Source organism: Lygodium microphyllum, chromosome 13, assembly GCF_053477565.2.
Source record: "Lygodium microphyllum isolate KBCC chromosome 13, Lygodium_microphyllum_v1.1.10, whole genome shotgun sequence".
NCBI classification, from domain to species: Eukaryota; Viridiplantae; Streptophyta; class Polypodiopsida; order Schizaeales; family Lygodiaceae; genus Lygodium; species Lygodium microphyllum.
Window position 1 is genome coordinate 2261336 of NC_141147.1, and position 26772 is coordinate 2288107.

The window sequence follows — 26772 nt, forward strand, 5'->3', positions numbered from 1 at the left end:
ACGTATATTGGCATATTGTGTGAGTCATGAGTCCTGATTGACTCCTGACTCCCGAGTCGACTCTTGAAAGCTAAATCTTGGGACCCAAATCTTGAAGCAAGGGCCGAATGGCAAGTTGCAACAGTAGCAGACAGTGGCAGCTGGCTTGTAGGGCTGCGGGTGCTGTGACTCGTGAGTTTGTGACGGTGTGACCTGTCTGCAAGTGCAATGTGCCTTGGAAGTTGGACTCAGGAGTCAGTGAATCGACTCAGTGGTCAATGGTGAGGAGGCTATAACGGACCTATCTCTCCTGACTCCTGAGGCGGCTACAACGGTGTTGTGCAATGTGAAGTCGTGAGTCATGACCTATCACTTTCAAGAAGATGAGGAAACTCGGGAGGGTTTTAATTTTCAAGCTTGATCAATGATAGACTATAGTATTACTCACGACTCACTAAGCAATAAGAATCAAGATATTTATAATAAAATATATTGATTTTTAAGGGAAAAAGCACCGCACCCTTCAAATGTAGTGCTCGAAGAATTTTGCCTTTCTCCAAGAAGAGCAAAATTAAGGAAGGGTGACCAAAAGGTGTAGATGATGTGGTTTTGTCTAGATGATGTTACTCATATTTATGTAAATAATGTACACACTAAGTATCCCTCTTGTTTGGAAGGTGGATATAGGAATAAATATCGCACATGAAGAGATATGCAACTTAATGAATGCATAGTTTAGACTAGAGACCATCACAAGGAGAATAGACAATGTAGACATCAAAGTAGGCACCACCATGCCTATAGTAGTAGCAAGCCCTAGCATAGTAGACAATCACAAAGAGAATAGGCAATGTGGACACCAAAGTAGGCATCACCATGGCTATAGTAGTAGCAAGGTCATCAATTTCTCCAACCCTATCATCATCAAGGTCTACACGAGGGCTATCATGGTTGGAGGGACTAGATTTTCTTCCTCATCCACCATCTTGCACATCTGAGGTAAGTTCCTTTTATTTTTCTATGTTAATAGTATGTTTTTCTTTAAAAAATTAAATTTAGATAATAATAAAAGGGTTCTCTATAGAGCATTCTTCACAAAGTAGTAGTCCATAACAATGTGTATAACATCATATGTAAACTATAAAAATATACAAAGGCATGTCATTACACATGCTATTAAACACACACTATGCAGAGCTTATCATAATGGCTAGCTTTGTGGTTATATATACTATTTCTTCATATAATCCACTTGAAATTTAATCATATATAGTTTAGAGAAAAAAATTATACATTTTCTTTTTCAAACTTAAATTTCTCTCACTTGTTTGTGTATGCAAACATGAAGGGGCAATGAAGTGTAGTAGAACGTAGTCCAACGATTGCCCTTCCTTACTCCTCAGAGGGAGATCCCACAAATCTTGGTATAATATACCACGTAACACAAACATAAAGGAGGCACCCCTTCGGCTAAATGTCATGGCCCCACTACAGCTCTCCTACACTGAGAGGATTGGCCCCTTGATGCACTGCTTTGACATAAAGAACATACAAACAGTCTCCACTCTTATATATTTCAAACAATCCAGGAGAGAAACTTTTCTCACTTGACAATTTCCCAAAGATTCAATCGTCTAGCACCTATAGCTTGGGTTTCCTCACAACTTGGCGTAGGTCATGTAATTGGCATTCAATTGCTATGCATCCAGGATTTACCATGTCATGCTCAATGCAAATGTGGATGATCATTGTGCTCATGCATTTTATGATAAAATAAAACCAGCCACGTGAGGTGCAAAACCAATGATTTCCAAGCTACTCGTAATTGCGGCATTGCTAGAGACTAGCACTGAGTTTCCTCGTGCTACTAGTCTCCTTTGTTTAAACAATAATCCGTCCTATATGTTATGCATAGACAAGAAAATCACAATTCAGATCATTTTCAACAACTAACCACTTCCACAAACCCTCATCCCTCTACCGTTTCGGTTTTGCTTTTGTTAGGTAGGTGTACGATTCATTTTCATGTAAATTTCTATATGAAAATTGATAAAAACACACTATAACATTGAAATAAGGCTTGACTGAGGCTTGATCCTCATACTCCAGCCTTGTTATACACTCATGGATATAAAATGTATTTTTTTTTCTAATTTGTCTTATTTTTCTCCATTTATTTCTTCATTAAAATGCGATATTTCATCATTTTGTGTTCTTACTAATCAAAGACACTTAGCATCATTTTCATATTCATTTTTAATCCCATATGACCGTAAAACAATCAACAAAAATCCCAAATTCCATTATTTTCATAAAAACTGCAACTTGCGGGTTTTGTGTGTTTTGCGAGAAATTATTATATCATTGTATTTTCTGATTTTCTTTCATATTTTGAAGAGAATGCAACATGGAAAATTAAGAACAAACTAAATCAAATATTTTCTCCAACCATTTTTCGTAAAATAAAAGAACCACTCACTTACTCATAAAAACCATGATTTCGAGACTCATATCTCGTAGACGGGAGGCCGTTGATGCTTCTTCTTTGCCGCTGACGCGCTCTCTCAACCCAATCTACATCCTCCATCGCTTCAACATCATCATTTGGTCCGAATTCATCATCACAACCCTCCCCCTTCTCTCTTGAATTGATGCATATGAACCGCCGCTAAGAGGAGAGAGGAGAGAGGATAGAGAAAGACTATAAACTTAGAATTCTGAATACTCCATTTAAATCAGAAAACTCATAGAAATCTTCTTCCTCTCTCTGTCCTGATCGAGAATCTCCCTCCCCTTCCTGTTCGTTAAATTTTTGTTAGCTTTAGGCTTCTTAAAAAGCTTAAGGTTTAAAACATTTAAAATAAGTGGTTCAATTTTTTTATGTTCACACTGTCTCACGAGTGGATATTTCAATTTTGAATGGGCAAAAGAACTCGGATTTGAGATCCATCTAGACAGTAGGCAGCCTCGCAGCATCAAAATCTATAAACCTTGCCTTCATCACGTACTTTTTTGGCTCTCGCATCTACTAGCTGCTTCAAAACGCCAAACCTTGCGAGGATTAAATGAGGAGTTAAATGACCTCTGATCGATGAACTGAGTCTTGCGTTAGATTTGTGACATCAAAATGTATCTAAGAAAACTACAGTTTGTCCATCTGCCCACCATTTTATTTTTCATGAAAATTTGGTCCTTGGTGCTTCTCGGGCACTTTTTGCTCCAAAAAAGGCTTTAAATGCTTCAAGATTGACTCCTAAAATCCATCTCTCATTGGCGACCATGGGATAAGGAAACTCAGCCCGTTGAATCCCATGAATAGATACGCACATGCATAATCATAAAGAGCATCAAGTTGATACAAAACATATGATCAACAAAGCACAAGAACACCTCTCATCCTACCCCTTAACAAAATCAAGGCATGAAAATCCATAAGGAATAAGCCCAGCATAATCTTACAGAAATCTAGAGCAAGTCTCTAACCAACTGCTCGAACACGGATTGGCTAAAAAGCCTGCCAAAAAGATCATCCTAGTGGTGGTCTGAACTACCTACCTAACTTAGGAGAATTGGTCCAGGACTCCCTACTAGGCGAGGACTCCTATAGCCTCGTCATCATAGTTTCTTATTATAACATATTTTCTTCCCAAGCTTTCCATACTCGGGTGTGTAAAAAGAATGGAGCTAAGCATAGAGTGACCCAAGGAGAACAAGGCATTGGCCTTAGGTCTTGACTCGGTACCCAAGAACCTACCAAGCTCTCGCCAGGCGACACTGAATCCTTTTTAGTGATCACTTTTATTTCGCTTCAACCTTCCTTTCTTTTCTTTTCAGCTAGTTTTGCTACCCCTAGGAAGACAAGGCATCGGCCCTGGGTCTGGCCCCGGGTCTTGACTCGTTCCTAGGAACCTATCAGGCCTCCGCAAAGGCAATAATCAACTACTTGTAGGAATTTATTTCATTAATGTATTTAGAGATAATAAGATTTAATCTAATTAAGATTAATATTATTTTTAAATTCCACTCCCTCTTGACATCCATCTGGTATAAATCCAAGTCAAGTTGAGCAACCAAAGCCAAGACTAAGTGCAGGGTGGTCATCTTAACCACAGGAGAAAAGACATTGTCGAAGTCCACACCATGCTCCTGCTTAAAACCCTTGCTACCAATCTAGCCTTGTATGCTGGCTTGCGGTGTCTAGGGGTACTTTTTAGCTTGTATAGCCACTTGCATGGCAAAGCCTTCTTACCTGTAGGCAAGGAAACCAAATCCCAAGTGTAATTCTTATGCAGGGAGTCTATCTCAGACTGTATAGCCCTCTCCTAGGAGTGACTGTCACCCCTGTGCATAGCCTCATCATAGGTGAAAAGCTCTCCTGCATCTGTAACCAAGACATAATGCATCGAGGGCTGAAATCTATCAGGTGAACGTCTATCTCTAGTAGATTGTCTCACGGCAGGCTCTACTACCTGCCAAGCTGCTTGTCCAACACCCTGACCATGAGCATCTACTGCAGCTGTAGGCTGTCCAACTGGCTGTGCGGGAGCTCTCGGCTCCTCCTGAAATATGACCTTGCAGATCTCAACAACTCTCTCAGACTGCCTATGCATTTTGTCTTCATGGAAGACTACATCATGACTACGGATGACTTTCCGCACCTGCGGATCCCAGAGATAGTAACCCATTTCACCTGCATCCCCATAACCAATGAAAATGCATTTGGCACTCTTGGGATCCAACTTAGTTCTCTTGTCCCTGGGCACATGGCAAAATGCCTCACATCCAAAGACATGGAGATCTGCATAAGAGGGGGGTTTTCCAGTCCATACCTCCTCTGCAACCTTGAAATCCAAACCACTAGAAGGTGATCTGTTTATGACATGCACAACTGTACTAACTGCCTCAGCCCAAAAGCTCTATGGCAGGCCTGCATGACTAAGAATACTCCGTACACGCTCTTGGATGGTTCTATTCATCTACTCAGCCAAACCATTCTGCGGGGGGTGTAGGGGGCAGTCAACTAACGCTTAATACCCCTCTAATCACATAACTACTCAAAAGCACGTTGTCGAAGGGTTTGTGAAAGCAATGTCGCAACCACGGAGGACCTTGACAAATTTCAGGATAGAAGATTCAACATGTAAATAATCCTATTGTCCAATTATCCACACAGCAACAAGTTCCAGACGTGTTTGTTTTTTTTTTTTGTGAATATATGCTCAAGTATATGCTTAGAGAAAGCAGCTTTCATGGAAAAAGTCAGTTAATTCTTCTGATTTCATGACAGCATTACAATATGAATGGATTATGGCATCTACACTTGGCACTTGTAAGCTTCATAAAGCTGATTAATGCTAGACATCTCAAATTCCAACATACATGTGAATGCAGGAAATAGTTGGGCTTCCACAAAGGATCATTTTTGCATTCCAATAACTCTACAGAAGGCTCATGTAGTTTTGAGATTTTTGAACTCAATCTTTATGTCCAGAAGAACATTTGTATTCAGTCCTTCAAATGTCATAAACATGACATGTCCTTAACCTTCTCTGTAGTCTCCTGTAGTAGAAATATCACTATGGCCGATATGTTCTGTAGGTACACGATTGCTGTATACACTGTTGTCTAGATCAGAAAATCCTCCATATGCACTACCAGTTCCCTTGATCACAGAAGCTGCATAAGAGTTCTCAATTCAGAGACTGAAAGAGCGTTTATCTGTTTACGATTCCAATCATACTGCTTTAGACCAGTTGCAGGTGCGAATTCCATGAACACAGATCTGCATCATATTGTCTCCTTCACTTCGATCTGTGAATCCTGATCAATCTGATACTTTGTGATAGGGATTGTAAAGAAGAAAGTGAAGTCCCTTCGTTGGAAATCAGGGAATTATGTGTCTCAAAGGCTTTTTGTTAAGCTGCTTGTTGCCATCCACAGAAAATCGCCACTCTTCCTCTTCCTTCACATACTTCTGCTTCAGAACTTCCTCGATGAGTGACCTCTTTGTACAGTCTGTGAAGGTCTACATCATTTTCACCAATCTTTGGAACTTCAAATTTCAAGCTGAGAGCTTCCTGCAACCTACTGAGTGTTTCCCAGAACAGCCTTTTATCAGCCAAGACTGAATCATGTGTCGCTAATGGAGCCGGATAGCGTTGTACCAATTGCACATGCTGCCTTGTCTCACCTCCTAAGGCATGACTCGACAAAGGATTGGTGACTTTTTGCTCACAACCTGGACTACATGTTGGTTCCTGGGCCTCCTTTGTGATTAGAGTGGCCTCTTCGAATGCAGCATTGATTTTGTCACCATCAGCGTGTCGTCTTCATCAGTCGTCCCCTCTTCATCCTCGTCCTTTTTCACCTTCGACCTCTCTGTCACAGTAGCATCCTTGTCTTTAGGAACACATCCGCAGCTTTAACATTCCTCCTCGGTCGTCTTCTGCAACTCTTGTCGATCGTCGTCAACTTCGGCTCTCATCTTCGACTTCATCACCTTTCTTCTCTTCTACTGCATTCCGTCATTGCAACTTCATTCGATTTCTTTGTTTTCCTTCGATCTCTCTTTGTACTGCAACAGCTTTGTCGCTCCTCTCCTCAGTCCCGTCTTCTTGTCCATCATCTTCAACTGCGTAACCTTCCGTCTCCCCTGTTCTCCTCATTCCTTATACAGACCGATGAATCATTTTCTTAAGCAGGCTTTCCATTATGCTTTTCTTCCTTCGTCGCTCATCTCTCATGGATCCCCTTCAGAGCTCCCTGATCTCCAAATTTCCCCCGCAGAGCTCCTCGATTTCCCAAGATATCCTTCGTACTCCTTCAATGCTTCCTTAATCGATCCCTCTCATTCATTCCAGAAAAATTCTGTGTTTACGAGCATATTTTCTTCCTCTTGGAGCAGCAGAGTACCAGATTCCCCCCCCACCTCTCCGATTCAAAAAGCTCTCACCTTTTTCTAGAAAAGCTTCCTTTTTTCCCCCCTAGGAAAGCGGGGCAATTTTAGCATTAATCACACCTTTTAATATCGACCAAGCCTGCAAATCATATCATTGTCAATATGATTAAAGATATTTTCCCATGGCCCTCACGACAATTAGGCGGCCTTAGCAAAGCCTACACGTGTATTTCCATAATCGAAAACCGTGTGGTAAATGCCCATGAAAACATCTCCAAGAATCCATAGAGGCCCTGAAGGAACATCCAGACCCATAAACCCACTAACACATTGCATTTCATTACCCTCTCCAACTTTCAAGATATACTACTCAAGCGTAAGATCAAAATGTTTCCCTCCTATCGTAAAGGTCACTGTGGGCATGGAAGAAACTTGGTCACACTCCACAACACTCTCTCCATTCGGATTCGGAAGGCATTTGCACATCTTGCTAAGATATGCTTTGATAAGCTCTCCAGACTCATCAGTGGTCAGTTGGTTCTGTCCCCATACTACTGCCATTTCACACATAGTACATCCAGTTGTAGATGTTGGAAACATCCTCACAAAGCCCATAATTGGCATATCTTGAAATAAGTGTAGCCCATGAGATTGCATCTCGAGTTACCAATCTATCAAAAATTCCCTGTTTTTCTCCATCTTCGGCATAGAATGAAAGAGCAAACATAACAACTAAGTATGTACAAAGTATCAAATCACACACACAACTTTTGGGTGGTTTTCACACCTCGAATGCACAGCAATACAACATCCACCCCCTCTAATCCTGCGCATCCTCCGGATGGGCCAACTACCCATGATCGTTATCATCAAGATCCACAAACAGATCAATCTCTTCGTTATGCATTTCCAGTAGATCAACAACTTTATCTATCATATCATCTGTCTCTTCCATTGGAATTTCTTCTCGTTGCTCTTCTCTTGCAAATTCTTTCAATGCATAATTCTCATCATATCTTTTCTTGAAAATCTTGATTCTTTTTCCAGCAATAGGCACTCTAAGCACTATCCCATCCAATTCAGTCAGCTCATATGTTGCATTATCAAAGACATGTCTAACTATGTACGGCCCAAACCATCTTTTCACCATCTTCCGAAGTGTAGTATGCTGATTTTCAAGGCTGCTATCAAAGACCAATACCCAATCTCCCTCTTCTATTGCTCTAGGCCGCAAGCGATGCCTGCTATCAAACTTGTCCTTATTCCTTAGTCTAGCAACCTTCAACCTGTCAATAGCTAGCTGAATATCCTCTGGTCTCCTCTCCAACTGTCGAATCCGAAGAGCCAAGAGCTCTTCTCTTGTCAAATCCTCCTGCCAAGGTAAAACTGACCAAGTCAAAGCACAAGTCTCAATCGGCATAACAGGTTTCTGACCATACATCAACTCTGCAGGCATATATCCTGTGGTAACACTATGAGTCGTACGATCAACCCACAAAGCAAATGGTAGAAGTCTCGGCCATTCTCCAATCCGTCCTCTGCATGCTTTGGCTAATGCTTTCACTATCGACGGATGCCCTCTTTCACTCTTCCCATTTCCCTCTGGATTATATGCTATGGTTAGAGCCAACTTGATTCCTAACTGAGAGAAAAATTCCCTAGCTTCATCTGCATCCAATTCACCACGATCCGCAGTGATCTTACCCACACAACCATACCTACAGAAAATTTCCTCCAATAAGAACTTACACACTGCACTAGTGGTCTTCGTTCTCAAAGATCTGCCCTCAACATGATTTGTAAGATCCTCTCTAGCCAAAACAATGTACCTCATCTGCCATAGACCCATAGGCATGGTAACCAAATCAACTACCCACTTATAATGAATGCATAGCGGATAGGTCGGATGAAGCTCATCTCGATGACGCATTACTGAATACATCTGGCAATCTCTGCAAGTCTCAACAAAGTGAGAAACATCTCTGTACATACCTTTCCACCAATATTTCTCCTTGATTTTCTCATAAGTAGCCCACACTCCTCTATGACCAGCCCAAGGACTCTCATGAAACTCCCTCATCACCTGTAACTGTGTCTCTCTATCGCAGACAACCTGCAAAGGTAATCCGCCTCTTTTCTTCGGATGCTTCCAAAGAAATCCGTCCTTGAGAAAATAACCATAGGCTTTCCTTCTGATCTTCTTAAACTCTTCATCTGTCCATTCATCTCTTTTGCTTAGTGTACTAAGGTACCTTCCAATCTGCAACCAATCTCCCACATAGAGTTCTTCTATGAAAGCCACAATATCATAGACATGACAAACATGATCAACCATAGTGGCTGAAATTTCTGCATCATCCTCTTCTGCAAGTAGAGTCTCCTCATCATCATATCTAGCTCTAGACAACATATCTGCCACTGGATTATCCTTCCCTGCTATGTGTTTAAATTCCGGATTTAATGACTTGATGTATGCAATCCATCTCAGCATGGCTATATCCGGAGTAGAGCAACTCGTGATCATACCAATCAATGGCAAGTAATCTGTCTCTACCACAACTGAAGCTCCAATAAAGTACTCCTTGTCACATTTGAGAGCCGTAACAATCCCCAGTAGCTCCCTCTTGATTTGCGGATATCTCCTCTGTCTCTCGTTTAGGACTTTCGCCCCAAACCGAATAGCATACCTATTTCCATTTGCATCATCTTGACCCACAGCCCAACCTATGCCAATTGGACTAGTGTCAACTGTCAATACAATAGGCCTTTCACAATTATAATCCGCTTTCCTGAGAGTAGGAGCATTCTGCAATAACTTCTTCAATTTCCGCATGGCTCTAGTGTGGCTCTCATCCCAATAAAATTTCTGCCCTTTTCGAAGCAGTTGATACAAACAATCTGCTATGTGTGCAAAATGAGGTATCCAAATCATATAAAACACACAAGCTCCAATGAATCTCCGTACCTCTGAAGTGGTAGAACAATACTCCGCAATCTTGCCTATAGCATTCACCTTATCAGGTGAGGGTTTCCTACCATAATATCCACACATATGCCCAACAATGACAACCTCATTCACTCCAAAAACAGACTTTTGCCCTGAAAGTGTCAAGTTCACTTCTTCTAACCTGGCCAAAATCTTTTCACATGCTGAAATATGATCAGCCACAAAGTATCTGCATCCCTACTCATTTAGGCTCTCATTCTTCTCTTCTTCTGCACACCCCTTAATGGGCACATCATCCAAGAAAGGCATAGTAAGCTGAGGTATGTAATCACGAAGGACCTTATGTATGGCATTCATCATATGCGCAACAGAATTAGTGGCACCTTGAGGCAAGGTACACATCCTGACAAGCCCAATAGGAGTTCTCATGGTGGTTATGTCCCTGCTTTCCAAAGCCAGCTGAAACTGATCATATCCTGAATACAAATCACCTAAAGAATAGATGGCACGTCCAGCAAATGCCTCTGCAAACTCATCCACAACTGGTCCTATACTAACATTCCTGATAGTAACTCTGTTCACTGGCTGCATGTCCTGAATAAATCGGAGAGTACCATTCTTCTTTGGAACTGTAAACCACCTGTTTGAGTATGGTGCAGATGAAGGCTCAAGGATGCCCATCCTGATTTTCTCATTCAATAAATCAATCAGCTTTGGCAAGTGTGCTTTAGGCACTGGAATAGGTCGGGAGATTCCATGGGATATGAGGAATAGTAAAAATGACCATAGGAGCAACAATATCAGGATTCACACATCCAATCTCATGTGGGAAAAAAGCAAATCCCCTTCCATGTCGCTCAAGCATATCCTGAAAGCATTGCTTCTCTATGGGTAGCAAGAAATCACCATTTCCAATTTTCAATTCAGCAAGAGTCTCTGCTGAAAATTTATGACCAATATGCTCCCGATTCCTCAAAATTTACTGTTTAGCAGCCCTCTCTATTTGCTGATCACTGTCAGGTGGAAGCGGTACAGCAACCGGCTTCACCTTCTTATCCACAGTTTTGTATTTCGTGTCAACCCTGGCTTCATTATGCTCTTCTGCATTACATAAATCTTGCTGTAAATCAGCAATTCTGCACACCAATGGCTGAATATCCTCAGCCCTCTGCTCTATGGACTGCATAGGAACAGCCCCAAACTCTGAATGCTGAAATATTTCAGCAGTAAACTCTGTTGGCTGAAAGTTTTCAGCCCTTTGTCTCTTTGAAAGCTGATCATAACCAGCTGGAAACTCTGTTTGCTGAATTTCTTCAGCACTCAACACTCTTTGCTGAGTTACCTCAGCCTCTGACTCAATCTGTGACACAAAATCTGCAATTTCATGAAACATGTCCAGGGACTGCACTAATACATTACTGTGACAATTTTGCATATCAGTTTTCAGCATATCTCCCATCTCTGTCATCGTATCTGCACAAATCACACTGTCATACATCCCATCTATATGCTCATCATCCTCCAAAATTCCTGCATTTTTCAAATTTTTCTCCTTCCTGCATATATATTGCCTGGCAGCTCTAGGCAACCTAGAAGTCTTCTGATAGCTCATCGAACTGTTTGCTGAAATCCCAACAAAACCGGAGGAGAAAACACCGCTGCCAGGAGGCGAGAACTCCAATCTCCTCTCCGCTGTACCACCATCGTCTCGCGAAATGGCGGTACCTAATGAAAACCCGAATCCCTCACAGTGGGCAAAGGTGCATCTCTGAGAGTATCCCTGTTTCTAACATGATTCACACATACAGTCATAAACTGAACTGCTCTCATGCCATCTTTACTGCGAATCCGTGCATAAGCAGATCCATCATTCATGACCTTTGTTTCCATACGCATCTCTGTAATGAATGGCTGACCAAGAATTATGGGATAAGAGCATGAATCCTACACAAAAAAAATCCTCCTATATATCACCAATAGAAACCCTGACACTAGGACAGGCAGCATACAAATCACCTGCAGTGTTATTGGCGGCTCTCATATGCCACCCATGCTCTACATCCATAGGCCATCTGTTACTCTCATAAACTCCACAAACTATGAGATTAATCTCTGAACCATGATCCACCAATGCAACATAAGGCACCTGTTTCTCTCCAATCTTTACCATCGTCTCTGTAGTTGCCCTAGACCAATGGCTCCGCGAAAAGTGACTACGCGGTATCAAAACAGGCTCATCAATTTCAGCATAATGCATAGGCTGAACCCTCTTCTCTACCTGCAGAAAAACAGAAGCATTATCAACCATAACCTCATCCTCATCCTCATCCAACTCCCCAATCAAAACTCCCTGTGTATCAGTGGTAGACAAAGCATGTCTTTTCCTCTTCAAAACCTCCTGAAACTGATCCTGAAACTCTCTTTTTGAGATGCCCAAAATCTCAGAAATAGTGAAAGTCACCTCACTGCCAAGTATCTTATCATTAAAGATTTTCTTCATGTCTGTAGATGTCTCAATATCAGACATCAATCTGATCCCTGACTGCTTTCTCTCTCTAGGCTCTTGCCTCTTTTCTCTCTTTTGAGCATCTTCCATCTGTCGATCTAGCCCTGGTCTTGAAGACGGTCCTGCAGTAGGTGGAGTAACAAACTCACCCCCTCTAGTCTTCTTAGCTGCACTTGGAGTTTCTTCATCCCTCTTACGCTTCTCCTCAACAAGTACATCTGCACCATGAGACTTAGCCAAATAAGCATAAATAGAGTACCTGTCAGCAGGCGAGTCCCAACCTGTCTCTGATCTGATGCTAGAGCCTGCACTAGTCAAAACAGTTTGCTGAATTTTCCCCTTGTTTGCAGTCTCCATAGCATAAGTCCATAGCGCTGACTGAGTCTCTGATCCCTTCTCAATCTGGACTCCATATGCAGAAGCATCACCTCTAGCTGTCACATAAGAAGTATGCGCAGCCATGTCATCCACTAACTTCTTCATTCCACCTTTACCAAAGTTGGTAGCAAGTGGAGCTCTTGTCTCAGTCAACCAAATCTTACCATCTTGCCCCCAATATACCACATTCTTCCTCCTTGCATCCTGAAAAGATTCACAATCCTTGCAATGCTGATGGTCCGTACTATCGCACCAAATACATCTCCGATCTCTCCTAGGTGCACTAGGAGCACTCCTAGGTGCAGTAGGAGCACTAGAAGAAGTAGTAGGCGCAGTCGAAGCAAACTGCTCCTTCAAATTTCCCACCAACTCTGCTTTGACTGACTCCAGTGTCAAATCTGTTATGCCTTTGATTATGTCATCAAGAGAGGTAGGCACCGATAGAGCGGATGGTTTTGGAGCAGAAGGTGTAGGCATCGGCCGTGGAACAGGAGGAATAGGTGGAGTGGAAACAGTAGGCACTGGCATAGGCCAAGAAACTGGCTGAGGAGGAGAAGAAATAACAGGGATAGAAGTAGGCATAGGAGCAGATGATGGTGTAGGTGTCATGGAACCATTCTGTAGGCGAGTCTTCCATATCCTTCTCTTGATCAAAGTCGAGACTGCATCCTGAGCATCCCGCCAATCCGTTTTAAGACCCATAGGCTTCGTGCGATCCTCAAGAAGCTCACCCAATTCTTCCTGAAGAGCAGGATCTGCAGCTTGCAAGAAAAGCTCAACTTTTTCAACATCCAATGCTCTTTGTTCAATGGCATCAAGCTGACTATACCTCTCCTCAAATTCTCGAATCAACTCCGAAGCAGCTAGACCTTTGTTTGGCATGTAGACCCACTCTCGGAATGACCGCCAAGTCGCCATACCAAAGTCCTCAAGGAAGTATTCTTCTTTCAAGGCCTTCTTAAAATCTTGCCAATGTGTATTTTGAATGAAAAGATCAGTCACTTTTGTCCTCAAAGCGGGTGTGACAAGACGAAGGAAGTACTTACTCATAAGTCCAACAGGAACTCCAAAAAACCCCATCTTGATCTCATATGTCTTTAAATATGCTGAAACATTACGCCCGTCAAATAGCTTCTTCTCATTCTCAACTGCTTCAATAGCTTTAGTTGCGTTGTTTGCATTCTCCTGCTCCGAATAGAGTTGCCTTTGCTGAGACAACTGCTGTTGATGCAATTGTTGCTGCTGCTGCATATACAATTGTGTCTGCTGATTTTGGAGTTGCATATACATGGACATATTCTGCAAAATCTACTTTAGATCCTCTATTGAAGTACTTGACGCAACAGTCATTGATGGAGCTGAAGTAGACGCAGCTGGAATTGTAGAAGAAGCTGAAATAGAGGCTGAAGTATCTCCCATCCTGAAATTTCTGCGACGCTTTCACGTCGGGTTCACCAAAGATGTCGAAGGGTTTGTGAAAGCAATGTCACAACCACGGAGGACCTTGACAAATTTCAGGGTAGAAGATTCAACATGTAAATAATCCTATTGTCCAATTTTCCACACAGCAACAAGTTCCAGACAGGTTTTTTTTTTTTTGTGAATATATGCTCAAGTATATGCTTAGAGAAAGCAGCTTTCATGGAAAAAGTCAGTTAATTCTTCTGATTTCATGACAACATTACAATATGAATGGATTATGGCATCTACACTTGGCACTTGTAAGCTTCATAAAGCTGATTAATGCTAGACATCTCAAATTCCAACATACATGTGAATGCAGGAAATAGTTGGGCTTCCACAAAGGATCATTTTTGCATTCCAATAACTCTACAGAAGGCTCATGTAGTTTTGAGATTTTTAAACTCAATCTTTATGTCCAGAAGAACATTTGTATTCAGTCCTTCAAATGTAATAAACATGACATGTCCTTAACCTTCTCTGTAGTCTCCTGTAGTAGAAATATCACTATGGCCGATCTGTTTTGCAGGTACACGATTGCTGTATACACTGTTGTCTAGATCAGAAAATCCTCCATATGCACTACCAGTTCCCTTGATCACAGAAGCTGCATAAGAGTTCTCAATTCAGAGACTGAAAGAGCGTTTATTTGTTTATGATTCCAATCATATTGCTTTAGACCAGTTGCAGGTGCGAATTCCATGAACACAGATCTGCATCATATTGTCTCCTTCACTTCGATCTGTGAATCCTGATCAATCTGATACTTTGTGATAGGGATTGTAAAGAAGAAAGTGAAGTCCCTTCGTTGGAAATCAGGGAATTATGTGTCTCAAAGGCTTTTTGTTAAGCTGCTTGTTGCCATCCATAGAAAATTGCCACTCTTCCTCTTCCTTCACATACTTCTGCTTCAGAACTTCCTCGATGAGTGACCTCTTTGTACAGTCTGTGAAGGTCTACATCATTTTCACCAATCTTTGGAACTTCAAATTTCAAGCTGAGAGCTTCCTGCAACCTATTGAGTGTTTCCCAGAACAGCCTTTTATCAGCCAAGACTGAATCATGTGTCGCTAATGGAGCCGGATAGCGTTGTTCCAATTGCACATGCTGCCTTGTCTCACCTCCTGAGGCATGACTCGACAAAGGATTGGTGACTTTTTGCTCACAACCTGGACTACATGTTGGTTCCTGGGCCTCCTTTGTGATTAGAGTGGCCTCTTCGAATGCAGCATTGATTTCGTCACCATCAGCGTGTCGTCTTCATCAGTCGTCCCCTCTTCATCCTCGTCCTTTTTCACCTTCGACCTCTCTGTCACAGTAGCATCCTTGTCTTTAGGAACACGTCCGCAGCTTTAACATTCCTCCTCGGTCGTCTTCTGCAACTCTTGTCGATCGTCGTCAACTCCGGCTCTCATCTTCGACTTCATCACCTTCCTTCTCTTCTGCTGCATTCCGTCATTGCAACTTCATTCGATTTCTCTATTTTCCTTCGATCTCTCTTTGTACTACAACAGCTTTGTCGCTCCTCTCCTCAGTCCCGTCTTCTTGTCCATCATCTTCAATTGCGTAACCTTCCGTCTCCCCTGTTCTCCTCATTCCTTATACAGACCGATGAATCGTTTTCTGAAGCAGGCTTTCCATGATGCTTTTCTTCCTTCGTCGCTCATCTCTCATCGATCCCCTTCAGAGCTCCCTAATCTCCAAATTTCCCGCAGAGCTCCTCGATTTTCCAAGATACATTAGGGCCAAAAACGCTTCAAAAATGGCACTTGTAAGAAAGTGATTAAGTTGCTAATTAGTTGAGGTTTAGGAAGAATAAAACCTCTAAATTTGGTTGTCCAGATGTGATTAATGAGAGAATATTTGGTTCATTGAAGAGGTCGGCCATTAATTGCCCTCATCTTTTAATCCAGGTCAGGGGTCACCTTTTCGGCCGTTTATTGTCTTGGAACTCGAGAGATTTTGTATTTTCGAGATTTTTGTACGAACTTCGCATTTGTTTGCTCCCGCGTTTTCTTTCTATACACTATTCTCTTTTACCATTCCTTTTGCTGCACTTGCTTTCTATCACTGTGAGATTCTTGCTCGGTTCATTTGCTAGAATGTCTAGCAATACTACTTCAAATAACACAGGCGCAAGCACACATAAATACAAGCTATCTATTCAGCTAGATCCGACTTACACATCTTGGAGAAGTATACATCATCGAGTATTGATAGATGAGATTGAAGCCAACAGGTTGTGAACACAAGGAATGAAGCATATAGATTTGTGGGTGGATGGAAATATCTATCCCAGGGATCCTTCTACAGGTAAACCACCTCCTTTTTTGAATGTCCATGACTATATAAGATATGCTGGAGAAGGTTACAATGGAATGCGTGGCTACTGTATGAGGTTATACTCTGCATCTTACACATATATAGCTCAAGTGCACGAAATGAAAAAAGCACTAGAAACTACACAAACAAAAATTTTAGATACACCTTGATGTTTTTCTGAAACTCCTCAGGCAACATAAGACAACATATACATATGCGGAAGAGTTCAAAAGATCAATCACAAAGCTTGTTCAGGCGATTAAAGAGGCATGGGGAGAAAAAGATATCACTTTTTATCTGGTAAAGTAATAATTATTTAATATCGGCTTATTTTGATAGGTTTTTCAATTGGTATAAAATTTGTGTTACTTTGTATTGCAGCATATTCTTCATATTCATGGACCTTTCTTTGTGGAGGAGCATGGCCCCTTAGCAACTTATAGCAACCAAGGCATGGAAAAATCCCACTATCAAGCACGCACAAGTTATTTTCGAAGCACAAGGCATGGGGGAGGAGTTACAAAAAGCAATGCTTTGGAGGAGCTATTCAACTGGTTTTTTCGACGACAACTTCAAAGAATGCAAATAAAAGACGGCAATGACACATGAGCAATCACACTTTTATATATAAGAAAGAATATATACAAAGCTAGTTTTCCAAAACTCTCACATTCTCTTCCTCCTCAGGAATCTTTCCTCTATAACGTAGAAATTTTTTTCTCTTGTAGCCAGCTATAGATTTTACATCAGTTCTGTCTGCAGCTAAGGCGTAGGATGAAAACGCCAAAAAGTATCCTGCTCTAGAAGCAGAGTAACCTGGACCGTAGCCAAAAATCCTAATTGCTGCAGTCTTTTCCAAAAACATTACTTTGTTGGCATTATATTGTAATCCTGAGAAACCTAGAAGCCTTGTAAGAGCTTTAATACAAAGTATCGGCCATGCTGCATCCTCTGAGAAACTACTATGAAGTACAAAAAAGGATTCAGGGTCAATCCTAGCCAAGTAGTGGCCGAGTGCAATGTCTTTGGTGGTGTTACTAGCAGCTCTCGATCCTTTGCCACGCCCCAAGAAGTTATCTGTATCAGCAATCTCCAACTGCAAATAAAACCCATACTGAATGAGCATGAAATGTAAACCTACCAATGTATAAAAGCAAATTCAAAATTATCTTACCACTTGATTTTCATCGTACTCCAATTTAAACGGATTCCATAAATTAATTGATGATGCTGTCTCATTGGTGTTAGTCAATTCTTTAACATATTCAAACTCCTCTCTTCCAAAATTGGAAATTCTTTAACAATAAAAGCATAAGATTTTCTCATCATCTTTCAGTTTTTGGAATGAGTGCAGCAAAATATGTCTGTTGAATGAAACCTCTCAGAGAGTGGGCCCTGCACTTTCTAGAAAATACTGCCTTTTCATTTCCTGTTGACCCAATGGGAACATGGACATATTCAATTGTGCCAACTTCAACAGAAGGACCTGCAAGAGTTTCAAACTCCAAAAAAGCCTCCTCAATATATTTTTCACAAGATTTCAGAACTTTGTCAAGTTCCCAATCAGGATTAAAAATATTTTTCACAACTCCATAGAATGAGAGATCCATTCCATTCTGAAGCATAAAATCAAGTAGCCTCTCTGATGGAGTGATATAAATGAGCTCTGATACTCCTTGACCTCTCACTACCGACGTTCGCTTCCCTGGAGATGTACTTGGCTTTCTCACACTGGTGGCAGAGGATGGAGAGGAAAAAGAATGCACAGGCTAATCAGATGTTGATGCACTTGAGCGTTTTGAAAGCCTTCTTCTTTTACCAGTTCCTGGAGAAGAAACCTTGGACCCTAGGAATTCTATGGGTTCAGATATGTTTACAACTTCTGATGATACGGCGCGATAAGAGAGAAACGATTCAGACGGATAGGCCCCCTCGCGCTGTATCGGTGTTCCCAGTAAGAAGCGCTAGAGCCACAACAAAGGTGGTCACACGAGCTTGAGGAGTGCTGAAAGAAGACTGTGCAGAACCTCCAAAACGAAGCGAAGAGAGGAAAGCGAAGAAAACCAACAGTCGCTCTCGCACCGTATCAGCAATACAAACAGAGGTCGGAAACAAAAAAAAAACCGTACAGATAAGAAACACACCCTTATGTAGGCGCGGATTATGCCACTTGGCAGTATCCGTTACTCTCATACACGTAGCAGTAGCCGTTGGGCAACACGTGGCGGATGACCACGTGGTGAACAAGTGGACCGGTCATTACTTGACACGTGGCATACAGACCATAAAGAGGTGTGCCGATACGGAGCGAGGGCGTCCAAACGGTGTGCTCGTTTCCTCCATATCGCGCCGTATCAGCAGTTTCCTCCATATCGTACCAATACGGAGCGAGGGCGTCCTTACGCAGTGTTGGTTTTTCCCATATCGCGCCGTATCGGCAGCTGATCTCCAATATGGAGCGATAGCTTCAAAACGGTGTGCTCGTTTCCTCCTTTTCGCGCTGTATCGGCATCTGACCTCCAATACGGAGCGATAGCGTCCAACCGGTCTGCTCGTCTCCTCCATATCGCGCCGTATCGGCATGTGATCTCCAATACGGAGCGATAGCGTCCAAACGGTCTGCTCGTCTCCTCCATATCGCGCCGTATCGGCATGTGATCTCCAATACGGAGCGATAGCGTCCAACCGGTCTGCTCGTCTCCTCCATATCGCGCCCTATCGGCATGTGATCTCCAATACGGAGCGATAGCGTCCAAACGGTCTGCTCGTCTCCTCCATATCGCGCCGTATCGGCATGTGATCTCCAATACGGAGCGAAGGCGCTGTTCCATTGTGTTGGCTTTGTTCATATCGCGCCGTATTGGGTTTGCTTATTTCGTCACTTTCCTCGCCAATTTCTCTTTCAGTTATTGTCCTTCTGGTTGTTATTATTGCTTTTTCTGGATGGCAAGGACAAAGCAAACTGCAAGAAGAGTGTATATGGGAAGGACAGTGGGGGTAGAAGAAAGTTAAAATTTGATGAATCCGAGGGGGTACCATATTCGCGTTGTATCGGCAATGCTATTTTTGGGTGGTTTTTTTGTGATTTTTTGGGTCTCTTTTAGGTATTTTTTGCTTAGAAATATTTTTAAAATAGAAAAAGAGCTTTAAAAAATTCAAAAAAATTTCCATGAGTTTATTAGGCTTTGAAAAATTTTTAGGAATTTTTTCAGATTTTTTTGAGCTCATTTGCTATTTTTAAAAATATTTTTAAGAAAAAAAGGCCTAAAAAAGACCTTAAAAATCACAAAAAAAACCACCAAAAAATAGCATTGCCGATACGGCGCGAATATGGGTATCCGAGCGCCTCGGATACCCATATTCGCGCCGTATCGGCAATGCTATTTTTTGGTGGTTTTTTTTGTGATTTTTAAGGTCTTTTTTAGGCCTTTTTTGCATAAAAATATTTTTAAAAATAGCAAATGAGCTCAAAAAAATCTGAAAAAATTCCTAAAATTTTTTCAAAGACTAATAAACTCATGGAAATTTTTTTGAATTTTTTTGATAGGTTTAAGATCTCACAAAAAATAAGTCATTACAAGGGGGATGTACTTTGCACGCGCATGTTTACTCCTTCACGATACTGAGGGAGGAGGACCCCTACGGAGATTTTGTTGTGCCACTCTTGCACCATATCAAGTCATCCATGATATGCAGCGAAAAGTATAGTACCAAACATTATGCTTTTTGCCACGCTCGCGTCGTATGAACTGCTCCACAATACGGTGCGAATATGACCCTGCGAAAATTTGGCTTTGCTACTCTCGCGTCATATCAACTTATCCTCACATGGTTGACTTTATGAATTTATGAATTATCCTTACATTGTTGCTGCTCATGCTCATAAGATCACCCTAATGAATAAAGATTTTAATATGATTAGCAGAATAAGGTACCGAGGATGATGTTTGCAAGAGAAAAATCGATGTAATTGGACCTGTTAATTATAAGAGAATGGGTGAGGTGTATGGGCAAATGGTTATTAATGTTTCTTGCACTTCTGAGGAAGAGGACTATCTTAGCATATCTCATGAGGACAAGTCCATGCTAGTTGTAAAAAGGATATTTAATTGTTAGATTCTGTAGTTTATTATTGCATAAGGTAAGGCATTTTGACTCTAAAAAATTTTAGTATATAGAATAATTATGCTATTGATTGCAAATAACACTCCTTTATTTTTGCTATTAGCTTTAGGACATTGATTGCATCTCTTAGCCAATAAATCTCTAAGATTATGTGTATTGTTGATCCACTGTTATCAATGGAATTTTTTTTGAGATTTTGTTCAAATATAACAATGTATTTTTTTTGAGATTTAGTTCAAATATAACAATGTCTTTCAAAGCTTTTGATTCCATCACAACTACCATAAATTTTTTTATTACATCGGATACACTCACCAGAGAAATTATCCTCATGAACTCTCTAAGTGGTATCCATGGCCAAGGAAGAATGTGGGTTGAATGGAATACTGCTTGCTTTTTGGTTAATTATTTATTTTATTTGATTATCTATTTTAGTTACATGTTTCCATTTGTAGTGCTGGCAGGCTCCTGACTACCTTCTTGTACACCACATATGAGGATATTGTTGATCCTAGAAAACCATATAACTCTCTCTAGCAAGAAGTACCATTGCAAAGTCACAAAGTCATACATATACTTATGGAAAAAGAGTGCTTTTCAAATGTCTGCAGGACAATAGATTCAAAGATACTCAAGATAGATGGAGTGAATGTAAGTCTCTTTCATATTGTTGGTTTTTTTAGGGACCCCTTTTTACCAACTTGTTACATTTTTTCTCACAGTGCTGGCAGGCTCCTCTTCCGAAAAGTTTCTACTTAGCCAAGATACCTTCGTTCTTTGTAAATTTGCTGTTTTGAAGCAAGCCACGAAGATATGGAGGGGTACAAACCATGATAAACGTATTCTTCTTGAGATCCTTCCAGCTGTCATGGACTTTTTAATATCCTGAGATATTTTGAATTTGAAACTCTGCACCGTTACCTTGTCAGGAATCTCCCAGTTTAGAGATGAAAGACTTGGCAATGGCAAATCTTCGATATTCCCATACCTATCCGCTTTAGAGGGAACCACATACTATGCATAATATATAAAAACCTTGCATTCACTAAAAAAAGACACAGTTTGATCGGCATAAATAATGTCTGCCAATACCTTATGAATGGCATGGAAAGTCCCACTTAGGCTTTCCACAGGTTGCCATTCAATACTTGTTGACGGAAAGATATCTACAATGACGAACCGTTTGTTAGAACTTGCATAAATGGAAAAGAATTATATACGTTATTCAACTAATAACTTACAATGTGTTTGTTGGGGAACACATTCGTTTGGAGGCAAATGCATATCCTTGGCCATGTAAACACGTTGCACCTTGACAAACCAGCCTTCGGGCATAATTTTGAAGGCAATGATACGCCCCTTCCAGTGATGTTTTATATCATCTCATTTTCTTCTTTTCACCTTATGAGAGCCCTTGCAAGATGGCAGCATGGTAACCCAATCGTTTACAGCAAAGGTTTTGGGCTCAAAATTTCCATCTGCTCCCTGGCTATAGACCGTGCAAGAGTGTATCAAATGAGAAGGGCGCCTGGAGGAAGCCATGAAAAGAATGAAAGCGCAAAGAAAGAAGCTCAAAGAGGGGTGAATGAACTAAAAAGTAGCGCCAAGAATACAAATGAGTATGTATTGGGCGCCAAAAACAATATTGAAAGATCTCCCGACTTTCAAAAAACTCATTATTAATTTCATCACATCTCTGTCACGTATTTTGTCAGATTTGTAAGTAAATAACGTCTTTGGGACTCCAAAACATGTCAGACTTTAGGGGTTTTGGCTAAAAAAGAAGAGAGAATCACGAAATGGGCTCCACTATCTCTAAAAAAGAGGAGACAAGAATACCATATTCTTGCACACGTGGCGAACTCTCTTTGGCTCTTTTCTTAATCCCGTGATTAACAAAAGTGCATTTTTTGAAGCGTTTTTGGCCCTAATGTCCTTCGTACTCCTTCAATGCTTCCTTAATCGATCCCTCTCATTCATTCCAGAAAAATTCTGTGTTTACGAGCATATTTTCTTCCTCATGGAGCAGCAGAGTACCAGATTCCCCCTCCACCTCTCCGATTCAAAAAGCTCTCACCTTTTTCCAGAAAAGCTTCCTTTTTCCCCCCCAGGAAAGCGGGGCAATTTTAGCATTAATCACACCTTTTAATATCGACCAAGCCTGCAAATCATTTCATTGTCAATATGATTAAAGATATTTTCCCATGGCCCTCACGACAATTAGGCGGCCTTAGCAAAGCCTACACGTGTATTTCCATAATCGAAAACCATGTGGTAAACGCCCATGAAAACATCTCCAAGAATCCATAGAGGCCCTGAAGGAACATCCAGACCCATAAACCCACTAACACATTGCATTTCATTACCCTCTCCAACTTTCAAGATATACTACTCAAGCGTAAGATCAAAATGTTTCCCTCCTATCGTAAAGGTCACTGTGGGCATGGAAGAAACTTGGTCACACTCCACAACACTCTCTCCATTCGGATTCGGAAGGCATTCGCACATCTTGCTAAGATACGCTTTGATAAGCTCTCCAGACTCATCAGTGATCAGTTGGTTCTATGCCCATACTACTGCCATTTCACACATAGTACATCCAGTTGTAGATGTTGGAAACATCCTCACAAAGCCCATAATCGGCATATCTTGAAATAAGTGTAGCCCATGAGATTGCATCTCGAGTTACCAATCTATCAAAAATTCCCTGTTTTTCTCCATCTTTGGCATAGAATGAAAGAGCAAACATAACAACTAAGTATGTACAAAGTATCAAATCACACACACAACTTTTGGGTGGTTTTCACACCTCGAATGCGCAGCAATACAACAACGTGAGACATACTCACCCCCATTATCTTTTCTTAGGCATGTTAGCCTATACTCAGACTGGTTCTCAACCAATGCAAGCCATCTCTGAAACACATCCAAGACATCGGATTTTAGCTTAATGGGATAAGCCCAAGCTTTCTGTGAAAAATCATCTATGAACATAACAAAATACTTTGTACCACCTATAGACTGACAAGGCATGGGCCCACAGACATCCAAATGTACCAATGCCAAGGGCTCACTCATGCATAGCCTACCAGACTTCTTATGCGTAGACCTAGTCTGCCTGCCATAAAGACAATGCTCACATGAATCAAAACACGCATAATCAAGGGGCGGTAAGTACTGCAAACCAGAAAGCATTTTCATTCCCTTCAAAGACATATGGCCCAAACAGGCATACCAAATAGATACATGTGGGATAGAGCTCATAGAAAAAACATGATCAAGGGAAGAAGCTGATACAATCAAGGGGTAGAGACTGCCAGCCTTGGCACCTCTCACAATCACAAGTCTGCCACGAGTGATCTTCCATGCAGAGTCTCCAAAACATACATGATATACTGCGTCATCAAGTTGTCTAGCTAACATGAGACTGCATGTCAAAGCAGGTACATGACATACATCCTGCATAACAAAACTGCTGCCAGAAGGAAACTGCAGTCTAACATCACCAATGCCCACAATATCAAGAGAGTTGTCATCACCCAAGCGCACAGAACCCGAAATAGTACGGTATGAACGAAACCACTCTTGGCAAGGTGTCACATGAAAAGATGCACCTGAGTCCAAGAGCCAACACTGTGCATACATAGAGTGTATCTCTGTCATCTGCGAAGCATTAGAAGAAGCTGCTAGGATATAATCATCATCATCAACATTCTCAGGCTGCATAACATTGATCTCTTTAATTTTGACACTGGACTTCGTAGGTACTATGCTGCGATCACAAGACTTATCCTACACTTGGTCTTTCCCCTTATCTTTGCGCCTTTCATTGCGCAATTCATGGCATTGTGGCCTAATATGGCCCTTTTTCCCACAATGGTGACAAGTAACATCTGCATTCCTGCCATGGGATTTGCTATGTGACTTCCCACGAGACTTGGACTGAGATTTCTGAGAATCCCATCCACGGCCACTACCACTGCCATGCTTTCCATATCCATCATTCCTGCCTCTAACTGTCATAGTATGCGACACACGAGAGGCATCCAAATTCTTACGGTTAACCTCTTCTTGCAGAAGAGCACTCTCAACATTAGATAATTTCAAGGTAGCAGTAGAGGCACATAATGTAGTGCGGAATACATCCCATGACTCATTAAGAGTACCAAGCAAGAAAAGAGGAGTGACATCCTCTACAAAAGTGATGTCCTCCTGTGAAGTCAAGTTCTTGAGTATAGCATGGACTTGGCTCAAGTGAGCAGACATAGTCACATTCTCCTTCATGCGCAGATCCATAAGCTACTTCAGCCAATACATCTGACTCACTGGACTTTTCTTGTCATAGAGATTTTTTATCTTTTCCCACAACTGCCATGCACTATGTTCTTCATCAAAGACATTATAGTGAACCTGTTCTGTGAGAGACAATACAATAGTGGACTTGCATAACTCATCAAGCTCAAGCCATTCCTCATCATCTGGCATAGTTGCAAGCGGATGCCCGCTTAACCTCAAAGGTTTGATCTGTGATTTCTGCACCAACACCTGCCAAATCTGACTCTTCCAATAAGAGTAATTCGTACCATCAAGCTTAGTGATGTTGAAAATAGCATGATCAGTGGACAAACTCACCATAATGCAGGCTGGAAGACTATAGACAGTTCAAAACAACTTGCTGTTTATTGTAGAAAATGACAAAAAAATCACCAAAATCAAGGGAAAATGGCAAGGAAAGTGGAACCAAAGCTGCTGCCCACCAAGTACTAGTGAAATACATCATTTCAAAGTGTTTTAGCATGAAAAATCCATGTCAGTCCATACATATATGCTTGTTGTAATAAATTTCAGATTTCAGTAAAAGAGAGCTAACAGTGCCAAAATCGGATCCCAAGGTAATCATATGCTACCAAGACCAAAGCTGGCATCATGTAGGCATAGCACAAGCATATGATGGTCGATAAGCATGAATCCAATACCCAAGTTGTCATACAAACATCTACCAGTGAGTAGGCACACCCCCTAGTTAATGGGGCAAAGTGTTCCTACCACTACCAAAACTTGACACAAGTAGGTGTCAGCTCACAAAGATACGGATCCAAAACTGAGACTTAGCTAATAAGCATACAGTGAACCAAGACATATGATATATCATCCCAAAAGGTAAGAAGTCCCAAAGTCTCAAGTGTCTGTAACTGCTCAATAGCATGTAACGGCTCAATGCATAAAAGTACCGCTTGCTCAATGTCTGATAAGCATTCAAGAATGCTCCCACTGGCACAAAAGTCGTATGTATGAGCTCAAGAGCTCAAGCCAAGGTAAGACATAGTGCCAATGACATAAGTCCAAGACAATACATCAATAATACATCCTGAACTTATTGGCGGTAGAGCATCCATATGTAGCATCCGTAAGCATGTAAGACATCAAATACATCCCAATCCAAACTTTGACAAGCCAAGTAACATCCAAGGCTACTCCAGATAATCCAAAATGCATCCAAGGTGGAGCTTCAATGAGCACTCAAGCTCAACATATGCATAGGGTAATCAACTGTGACATGAGCATCAAGCCGTAGGCAACGAGTATGCATAAACCCAAGAAGCATCACTGTCAAAGCATATACCATTGTCAAGCACAAACCATGTCAATGAGTGTGTAATGTCAAAGATCTTCCAAAAGCATCCAGATTCAATGACAAGGTCATCCCTCGATGATCAATACATCATAGCATAACCCAAGATATACATCCGGAACCAATAGGCATATGTTAAAGCATGAAAGATAGCTTCAGCCCAAGAGTATTCAGCATGCATTTATTGTTATAAACTATGTATTTTCAGCCCCAAAATCAGGCCAAAATCATAGCATTACATGTAGCTTCAATCCCTCAATCAATCGAGATGCAATAGGCATCAAACTGGTTATGTAGTCATGCCCAAACAAGCATAGCCATACAAATACATGCTGTCTCAGACCTGAAATCTATTGCAGAAGATTTTGTCATCATAATTTGGCAAATCTGACATGACCATCGCATCCGAAGCGTGCCAAAACCCCAACTTAGACTCTTACCTTGCCTGAATTGGGTTCCGAATGCCCGAGATATGACAAAAAGAGTGATTTTTGGGCCAGATTTTGAAACAAGCGCAAAAAAAA